The sequence below is a fragment of the Arachis ipaensis genome, chromosome B04 (assembly GCF_000816755.2).
Source record: "Arachis ipaensis cultivar K30076 chromosome B04, Araip1.1, whole genome shotgun sequence".
NCBI lineage: Eukaryota > Viridiplantae > Streptophyta > Magnoliopsida > Fabales > Fabaceae > Arachis > Arachis ipaensis.
In genome coordinates this window covers 40,367,162-40,368,720 of record NC_029788.2, presented here as the reverse complement: position 1 = coordinate 40,368,720, position 1,559 = coordinate 40,367,162, and positions in this window count along the sequence as shown.

Genomic DNA, 1,559 nt, shown 5'->3' with positions numbered 1-1,559 from the left:
GTTATTATATAACTTGATGATAATTTAAAATAAAATTGATTTTATGTAAAAAATAAAAGTATTAAATTATCAATTAGTAATCTTCTTTTAGTAGCTAAGGATCTTTTATATTTAATGAGAGATCTTTAATTCAGCATCTACTTAAAACATGTTTTTATATAAGTATATCCTTTTTAATAATTAAATCTTTCTAACGGTCCTTTAGAATAATTTTTCCTATATATATATATATATTCTGTACAGGTTGGTCGGATAGAATTATATTGAGATTCAACTCGCATCCTATTCAATCCGCACAAAAATTTTATCTGCACTCTATCCTATCCAATGCAGATTAGTTGACAATCTTACTCAATCGAATAGAATCGAATTGGACAAGTAGGACACATGCTACCACCCATAAGGGTATGCCATTTAGTTTCAAGTAGGGAAAAAGAAGTTGAAAAATAAAAATGAAAAGAAAAATAATAAAATATCTTTGTTAGGCTCTGGATGAAATTAAAAGTGAAGTCCAAAAGGTACCAAATAAAATTAAAACCCTATCTCGCATTGTAAATGTTTATTATTGATACACAGCTAGCTAGATATATTGATATGATGCATGGTTGAATCAAAGGAAGGAAGGTTAATGGTTATCTACACATATTGTCTATATGCCCTCCAATGCTTTGACAAGACAACTTGTTGATTTCGTTAGATTTGCTATTCATTTGACAGTGACAAAATTGATTACTCCTTCAATTTTATTGGGTGATTTTATATGCCTAAGTCGTACGGTAAAGGTTTTGTGTCACGTAGACTAATTAAAATTATTTGAGAAGATGCATGCATGATAGATATATATAGAAACGATTTATAAACTTAAACTTTGCTATTATATTATAATTTTTTGGATTTTTCTTTGATTGTTTTAGAGTGTTATATAAAATTACATGTAGGGATGACAATGAGAGAAGTTATAGTAGATTTTTATTGTATCTGAATCTGANNNNTAATGTATTTCATTTTTGTAACTTTAATTTTAAAATTTAATAAATAAAATTAAAATTTAAAATTTATATAATCATTGATCATTTTTAAATATAAACTAAAATTTATACAATGTTAAACTACATAAAAAAAACAATAGTATCTAGTCACGGAAAAGTGAGGAGGTGGTGTAGCAGGGAGTTGAGTGAGGATGCAAGGCTTAGGGGAGGAGGTTTGACGGCAAATGGAGGATGAGACAAGGTTGGGCGAGGCTAGGTCACTGGGAGACGAGCATGAGCAGGGGAGCAGGCGAGGCTGCGAGACGGCAAAGAGGAGGAGGGAGGAGCTGAGGCCTGCGAGACTAGACTGTGTTCCCGTAAAGTTAAGTTACTTAATTTCTTTGTATATATAAGAGTCTCTTTTGACTTTTGAGATTAGGTAACTTTTTTTTATATATTAAGAATCCAACTCTATCTAGATTTTTTGGCCTAAAGAAATTGTAATATAATATCATAAAATTTTTTATTTTAAAAACTTAAATTAATAAAAATATCTATATAAATAATTATATCTTTAATACATAAGCTTCA